We start from the raw sequence: 7,141 nt of genomic DNA, 5'->3' as shown, positions 1-7,141 counted from the left end.
AATTGACATCTTGTTCTTGTTATATTTTTTTAATGTAGTACACTTTACATACAGAAAACATTTTTTTAATGGGACAAGCACCATAATTCTCAATTGCCCCTTTATGCCATTGTGGAAGTTTAAATGCACTTCAGATTCAGCAGATATGGCCCATTCACACTGTCCCAAACTGCTGTAGAACCACTGGAGGAAAAGCTCTGCAGTGGCCCTGCTCCCAGCCTCTGGCGTACTGGATGGCGTGGAGGCATCATCCAAGCACACTATGGCTATTCGCAGGGGCCACTCTATCTTACTTTAGGGGCTGGGTAGGCCTCTATATGTCCCCAGAACAGTGGGAGCACAAAGGTGGCTTAAAGGTGCCCCTTACCCCTCAAATCTCCCACTCCTGCTCCAAGTGCAGGAGCGGCATCCTTGAGCATCATGGCCAAAGACTGTAGTGTTCCAGCTAGCTTGTAAAGCCTGTGAGGCACAGGTGCCCGGGCAGGGAAGATTCCTATGTGAGCGTCTGGCTAAGGAGCTGCTTACCTAGCATGCTGTCCTGTACACTGGGCTCCACAGTTCAGCTGCACCTCATTTAACGGGGCTGCACTTACCAGCGCCCGAGCAGGTTCTTCTGAGGCAAACCCTCACTTGCGGCTGGGACTTGGAGCAGGGGCTGTTTCCAATCAGATGGCTTCTCTTCACCTTTCACCCATATTATTTCCCCCTACCCCCATTGCTCAGCTAGGCTCCCTTGTTCATCTCTTCCCCTTAGCTCAGGACTTTCTTCTGTGGTTGCTTTATTTCTGCCTTCCTTTCAGCCCTTTTCTGTTCTTTCCCTTATACAAAATCACCAGTATAATCCATACTGGCACCTTGCCACTAGCCCCGGTACCTTTGTAGCACTTTCTTATTACGCTGCCGAGCTATTCAGTGGCGTGTATGAGCCCCCTCTGGTGGCTAGTTTGATGCATGGACTTAAAAGTGCAAATTGGTGCCACTCTGCTATATTTGTTTTTATATGCACTTCAGGGCAGGGAGTGGCTCTGCCTCTGTATTTGGCAGCACCTAATTCACAGTGGCCACTACCTGAAGCATTAATTATCGTTTGGCAGTAGTTAATTTAATGGGTGATCCAGCTCAGTGCTGCTCTTACAGTGAGCCCGGCATGCACACAAATGCCAGCTGTGATTCAGCACTGGTGCTAGTTGCAGAGGGACCAGCTGGCACCTGATAGCACAGGATCAAGATAGGCCCCCCCTGTTTGCAAGGCTCTTCCCCTGGATGTTCAATTAGTCTGGCAGGATGGGGCTCGCTCCTTGCTTAACAAACCACAGGTCTGGGAACCACAATCTTGGGAATCCTTGGCATCAGCAGGAGTACAGCTATACCAGGGCAGATCTGTGCCTTCCTTCCTGTACTCCCCTACAGCCCACTCCATGGCAGCACAGTTCCTGGTAGCTTTTGTATAACTCAATGATTCCCCTTCTTTTATAAATAACCTCACCTAGCCCTGGCTGCTACTCATTTAGCTGCCCATCTGAGTTTCCTGAAACCACTTGAGATCCCTGCAGCGGCAGATTGAACCCAGCCTTCTCAGAACCTATGCTCTTGCCTTTCTGCAGAAAAGGCGTCAAAAGGCTAGTTTCCCAAATGAGAGCCCCACAACCTGATGTTGCCAGGAAACATTCATCTACTTATGCCCCTGCCTTTTAATGAACAGCAGTAGCCCATCACAGTACCCTTACTTGGTCTGGCTAGATACTGGGCTCAGTCTGTGCTCAACACCCTCAGCCAGCCAGGAGCTCTGTCTTAGCTCCCCCAGCCTTCGGCAGCCCTCCCCGGGCTCAGCCCTACCCAAACTGAGCTGCTCATGGTCCTGCTGCTCTTCCACCCAGCCAGGAATCCCAATTCCTTCTCTTTCAGATCCAGGCAGTAACTGACTGCTCTGGCCCTGCTGTTTCTTTTTATATGGCCCTCCTGGCACCTGATTGGTCATTCCAGCAGCCCCTCTGATTGGCTGCTTCCTCTACAGCCACTCTAGGCCGCCTGGAGGATTTATCCTCTGCTCTTTTCTGGGGCAGGGTAAGGCAGGGACACAAGGCCTCCAGCAGGGGGCCTCTGTAGCTAATCCACTCCATCACAGTCCCATTGAAATCTGGGCCAAGTGTCAAGCAGTTGCAGGAGATAATGGTCAGCTCACTGCACTACCTTTTTCTGTGCTATGGCTTTTCTGCTGTAGTTTATCAATCATTTGCTAGGTCGTACGATTGCTATGGCAGACTGCACTGCCTCACTCTCAAAAAGCCAAAGCCAAATTCACCCAGTGACAATAGCGTTATGCCATGGGACAACATAATTTACTGTTTAAACCTACAATTAACATAAAACACAAAGAAATTGTCCATGCTCACTATGATATTGACACTTTAACTATGGGCATGAATGAGCTGATTGCAGAAGCATGCCTATTTCTCTTACTCTTACTCTTTCAGGCAAATGACCAAACTCTGACACTTTGCACTTTACAAAGCACCTTTCACTGACCTCCGGATGTCACCCTGACTAACTGAAATGACAATGAACAGGGCTTGTCCTTGTATACACTGACCACAAACTGACCAGAGTCTGCCTCAGCTTAGGTAACTCAACTCTTCAATGTTGTGTTCTCTCATGATAAAACTGTAAAGCAAAGACAAGGCTTGAAACAGAAGAGCTGGGTTTTATTCCTGGCTCTATCACTGATTTGCTGTGGGACCTTGAGCCAAGTCACTTAACCTTACTGTTCCTCAGTTTCGCTGTCTGTATAACAGGAAGGTAAATACCATACTATCTCCCAGGACTGCTATGAGACTTCACTGAAAAACATTTGTAAAGTGCTTTGAGATCCTCACGTGGAAGGGGTTGTAGAGATGCAAATTGTTACAAAGGTGCCTAGAAGAAACAAAGACTAACCAAACTGATTAGCTACTAGATATTTTTTTCCTAAGGACCAAAAATGAGTATTGAATGGCATAAGAGAGTCCATCAGTTCAATCTATTTATTATGCTAATAGGAGCTGTGATACGCTGTATAAAAGTGTACTACAGAGATAATATTGTTTTCTTACATGAAGAAAGTCATAATTAAGCACAACATTAAAAAAACAACACAACACGCTCTGTAATTTTCTCACTTTACCTTATCCACAGTGCCTTGGAATTAGCAGGAACAATGTAATGATGCTTTCAGGATCCCAGGTAATTTATATTACCCTTAACACAGTCCTTCTATATTGTCCCTTTGCATGAAGACTAGTTCAGAATTATATTGCTCACATTCTAGTTTCCATGGGATAAATATCTCAAAGAGCCTGTTTGGCAGAGGGTCCCTGTACTGAAGTCACAGGTCACACCATAACTCAAATTCTCAGGCAGTTCGATGGTGCAGGAATCTATCTATGCTTTAGCATATTATTGCAGACACAGTCTGGACCAAGTACCTAGAAAATGTCAACGTTAGGCTTTTAATAAGCCATTGCAAAGGATAACCTTGTTTTCACAGTTGGGGCCAAATGCGCTGCATACATTTTTTTGAGCACTAACTAGAATTCACTGGCACAGAACCCATTTTCCCCAAACAGAAAGTACACAGATACAGCCCACTGCCCAGGAGCCAGTGTTAGAATCCATCCACTGTGCGGGCAGACAAAGTGTGTGCGCAAAGTTGTTTGCACAAAGATAATGGCTAGATTGAAGCCCTTTGCATTCTAAACCTTAAAATGTCCACTGTGATAACTGGTTCCCCACTAACCTTTAAATACAGTCCTCTTGTAAAGCCTCACCCTCCATGCAAGGGAACTAATACACATCCAACATCCTATTTTAACAACTTTCTTTATAGCTGGAAAAAAGGAGACATGATGTTTCCAGTGATCTCCACAAGGGGGCACTCTACCACAAGGAATGCCATCAACTAGGTCAATTTATGGTGGCAAGGACATTTTCTGCTGTCTGTCTCTCAGCCCAAAAGGAAAGCTATTAGGAAAAATAAACAGATTATCAGGCTTTGCGGCAGAGACATTAGACAAGAGGGATTAAAGCACAGCTCTAGGGACAAAGATAATGAAGCATGCATTTATAGAAATGTCAGGACAAATGAGAATGACATAACCAAATAATCAAAAGCAGGGAGCAGAGGGAAAGCAGCAGCAATGATAAAAAATTAGAATCACAAGCACATCACAAAGAGCAGCAATTATCCCAGACTGGAGGAAGAGAAAATGCACAGCAGAAAGGGAGCGTGCGCAAGAGGTACAGAGCAGGAGTGGAAGAGCTCTGCTCACAATGAAAACAATACAATTCAAACCACCCAGATGCATTTAGAGTTCGGCTCAGATACCAAATTCCCGGAATAATTGGTTCCAGCTGCTCATCCATTGCTTGCTGCGCTTGTAAGCTTTTTTATGGGGAGGGGATGGCAGCCAGACTTATGCCACATACGGGGGGTGGGGGGGAGGGGGCTGGTCCCAAGGCATGGAAGGGAGCACAGGAGCAGGGGGAAAAGGATGGAAAGCGTTCAGGCAGAGAGCAGTGGGTCTACAACGTAACCCTCCCATTCCTCCCACACCACTGAGAAGCCCTTCCATGTGAACACAGCCTTTGGGTGGCTAATGGGAGGTGCTTCAGGGAAAAGCCAGGCAGCCAGCACCAATTTGGTCAACAATGTACTCTCTTTCTCTCAACACACGGACATCAGAGATTATTTGAAAGCTTATTATGGCTACTTTAAGATGAGATATGACGTGGCGCTGTCAAGTGCTGCTGTTACCATAGAAACAGGGACAAACAATGACAATCAGCACATTAAAATGGCCACTTTGAAATATTTGCGTTTGTTTCTGTTAGTTTAACGACTCTATGCATTATTTCAAGACATACAAACTGGATTGCTTTGTGACCTCAAAGCAACAAAAAATCTAGTAATAAATTTGTACAGGTGTAATTTAAATGTAATAGGGCTGGTGACATTTTTAGTCAACATCATCATCATCATCTTGTTCATCATTATGAACTTTGTCAAGAGTGCATGGGTTACCACAGTCTTCATTGCCTTGGCATGTACACAATTCTGAGCAGGGAAGATTGTTCTGACTACTGACAGAGTTAACTGTGCGGCAACCTCTACTGGTACAGGTACAAATAATGTCTTGTACAAGCTAAAATGCCATTGGGCCCTCAAAGAATACAAGAAGTAGTTCATCATCCACATTTTTCCATCCAGGTTGCAATGGTGATCTCACCAAGCTACCAGCTTCCTAGCTGCAGAAATTGCGGCTTCTCCATTACTGTCTCCCAATTTGCCAAGATCCCTGAAGCGGTAAACTCCCTTTGTTTTGACAACACAGATTCTCCCTCCCCCGACCACCACCAAATAGGGATGATACAGAGTCATATACTGTTAATGCGCGTACAACAGGAAGTATGGTGCAGAAGTCAGGAGTGAGCATGTCACAAGTTGCGTGCACAGGTATGATGAGATGCTTGTCAATTGTGCCTGTAAGGGTGCCCTTTTCAATTCACATGTTCTCTGCGTGTTCAATTTTTGGAAAGTAGTGAACAGAAAGGACCAGAACATCTATATCAAGTGATCTAATTACTATGGTTCCTTTGCCACCAAGAGACCCCAAAGCCACATTGGCACATACAGCATGCAGAAACATTCTTGTGTCTGCTTCCTCTTGAGTATTATGCAAGTCTTGGGCTTCTTCCACACCTCTACTGTGATGGACTTTGCTACTTCACCACTGGAAAAGCCTCCAGCAAGGAGGAGTGTTTATGCTGGGTGCATTTGCAAAATGCACACTCCTGGGTGCATTTTGAACTATATATTCACAGAGGAATTTTACAAGTGACTGCTGGTTAGATGCCATGTTTAAGAAGCTTTCCATGGAGGCACAAGGCATCCACTGATGAGCTGGTATTTCTTGCATCAGACCTTAGAACCTGTCCGGCCCTGCCTTTCTGAAGTTTTCGCAGTGTTACTGTTGTCGTATCTGTCATAGACTTTGATTACAGCATTAGCTTTGCCAAATCTTTTTAGGATCTGCCTCAAATACACGGCAGACAATTCATTCAACGTGTGGAATTCATCTCCAGGCATCATTGGTATGACAGTTATGGCATCTCTGATCTACGCTATGGTTTCTTTGTTGCATGCTCTTAGCTCATGGATTTTTTTTAGATTGAGTTTCCAGATGATGCTCTAATTCAGCGTTGTCTGTTCTTCTTGTTGTTCCATCAGCATGGAAGAGGGACATAAATTGGGTGACTAATAGGAGTTGCCATTGAAACATCATCTCTGCATTTTGCTAAGAACAGGGCTCTGAGGAAAACAAATTCTATATTGCTGGCTGCTGTGATTGTCCCTCCCTTGTCAGACTTAAATTTGGTTTCTTGCTGATGTCAGCAAATGTTTTGATGCCAGATTTCTTGTCTGGGCTGAAGAAGCTACATGTCCCATCACAATCAAATACACCTCTCACAAATTTCTCCAACAATCTGCTATTTTAAGCAGAGACTCTTGTACATCTGATATTACATACAGTCCAATAGATATGTTGATGTGAGGTGATCAGGGTCAAATGGGTTTGTCATATTGTTGATGACATGGTTGGTAAGAGCTGTAACACACTCTTCGGTGCAGGGGCAAGGACTTGTTTGTGGATTTTTGTCTTCACTACTTCTTGATAGGCCACATCTTTCAGAGCTTTTGCTATTCATAATATGAAGTTGTGTATTGTCATCTCTAACACTAATAATGACCTGTGCATAAGTGTTATTGAATTAAAAAGCTAGTTTCTAGAATATTTCAAAGGCGAGTACTGCATGCATTGGCAATCACAAATTAAAACCTTCTACCAGGCAGACTAGATGCTACATTGTATGTACAAAAGGACAAACATTACCTTAGGAAAGCACATACATTCATATCTACTGACTATGCAGCACAAATTATGGGCACGCGATCTACTGGTACTGGTGCACAACCTTCACTGAGAGACTCATCTGGGGAGGTGGTGGTCCTATACTGGCAGAAAAAGCCCTTCTGTCAACATACACTGCATCTACACTAGCAGGCTATGGCATAGTCTCTTTAGTGTAGCCATAGCCCCGCTCCACG

The sequence above is a fragment of the Emys orbicularis genome, chromosome 2 (genome assembly GCF_028017835.1).
Source record: "Emys orbicularis isolate rEmyOrb1 chromosome 2, rEmyOrb1.hap1, whole genome shotgun sequence".
NCBI classification, from domain to species: Eukaryota; Metazoa; Chordata; order Testudines; family Emydidae; genus Emys; species Emys orbicularis.
The sequence above is the reverse complement of the archived record's forward strand: the minus strand, read 5'-3'. Positions refer to the sequence as shown.